Source organism: Gekko japonicus, unplaced genomic scaffold (assembly GCF_001447785.1).
Source record: "Gekko japonicus isolate JY-2015 unplaced genomic scaffold, Gekko_japonicus_V1.1 scaffold1052, whole genome shotgun sequence".
In the NCBI taxonomy this organism is placed as follows: Eukaryota; Metazoa; Chordata; class Lepidosauria; order Squamata; family Gekkonidae; genus Gekko; species Gekko japonicus.
In genome coordinates, this window is record NW_015170921.1 from 271774 (window position 1) to 273671 (window position 1898).

Here is a 1898-nt window from a genome sequence, read left to right on the forward strand (position 1 = left end):
TGATTCAACATCAAGATCCCAAATTCCACGTTTTTACAAAATAGTTAATTATATATAACAATATATAAGAACAGCTTGGAAGATCTCTATTGTATAACACCAATTAGGGTTGCCAGAACTCCCAGCCTGGTCAGGTTTACCCACTTTGGTGGGCTTCAACCTGCTTGCCGGCCAGCTGGCAAGTGGAGGAAGCCCGCCCCCAAGCTCACTCCTCCCCACCCCAAGCCACAGCCACCCCTTCCCTTCTCATTTGAGAGATTTTGCAGAGGGAAGGGAGTGTCAGCTAGCTGCCATTTTTCATGTGTACCTGTCCTTTCCTGACTGTGGTGATACGGCCCATGCTTGCTCGCTTGCTTTGCTAGCTTGCTGTAAACAGCGATAGGGAGGCGCTCCTGAGACCGTGTGAACTGGCGCTGCCAGACTGGGTTATGTGACTAAACTTGAGGAAGAGGGAGGGCTTGTGTTCCACAGTTGGTGTGAATATTTCTGCTCTCATGAGGCACGGAGACTCTCCTGTTCATTATGTAACCTCCCGCCGGGAGAATTCCTGCATGTACGTGCTTGGATTTCATTTGCTTAGCCATTTGCAGCATCACGCTATATGAAGGGATGCATCCACCCCATTGTCATTCCTAACAATATCCCTGTAAACCATGGCAATGGACTTGTAATCTAATAAAGCATAACGTTTCCCTGGAATCGTGTGTGGAGATTTACTTGCTGTTGAACCTGACAGGGAGAGGGGCAGCAGTGGACGCGTAGGGCCCCACCTGCTGAAAGCATTTAAAGGGTCCCTTTAAGTACTTCCAGCCAGTGGGGAGAGGCCCTGCACATCCAGTCTCCAAGTGTCAATGCTGCTTGGAGATTGGGCATGGGACCCCACATGCTGGAAGTGCTTAAAGGGCTCCTTTAAGCTCTTCCAGCCAGTGGGGACAGGTCCTGCATGCCCAGTCTCCAAGCAGCAATTAGGGCTGCCAGACCCCCCAGTGTGGTGGCATTTACCCACTTTTGGGGGCTTCAACCCACCTGCTGGCCAGCTGGCCAATGGGGGAAGCCCCACCCCCAAACCCACCCCCAAGCCCAAACACCCGCAGCCAACCCTCCCTTCTCTTTTGATAAATTTAAAGGGCCCTCTGGCTTTCAGCTGGAGGGCCCTTTAAATTTTGCAGAGGACAGGGAGAGGGGCGGCTGTGGGTGCGCTGGGCCCTGTCAGCTGGAAGTGCGTAAAAGGTGCTTTTAAGCACTTCCAACTGGCGGAGACTGGTGCTGCATGCCTGAACTCCAAGCATCACTGAACTCCCTCCCAGCTTGCAAGATTTAAAGGGCCCTCCACCTGGTCTGTGGGCTCTTTAAATTTTGCAGGTTTGGGAGAAGGGTGGCTCCCAGCGATTTTTCTTGGGGGCAGGGCTGGAGGTGGGGCATCTCCAAGGTGATGTCATCACCTTGGGGGTGCCACGCCCCCTCTGGGAACGCCCCCCCATCCCCCATTGGGGACAAAATCAGACCTGGTAGCCCTAATAGCAACCTATACTAGGGTTATTGTATGTAACCTTTTGAATTTTGAGCTGCTAAGCCTAGTGATTTTTCTCACATAAGCCGTTATGTATTCTTCATGACTTATACTGATTTTGTTGCTATGTTATAAGTTGAAATGGTGGTTGTTGTATGAAAATTTAATTAAAATATTTTTAAAGAGAAAAGAGTAAGAGTTCAGTAGCACCTTAAAGACTAACTAAATATGTGGCAGGGTATGAGCTTCCGTAAGTCACTTCTCACTTTTTCAGATACTTGAGATACTTCTTCAGATACAGCAGCAGAAAAGTCCTTGTGACTGCCTGCCAGCCTCACCTCTGGTAGTGCAGACTTTTGCTACAGAGCACCATTAGTTTTCTTTTCTA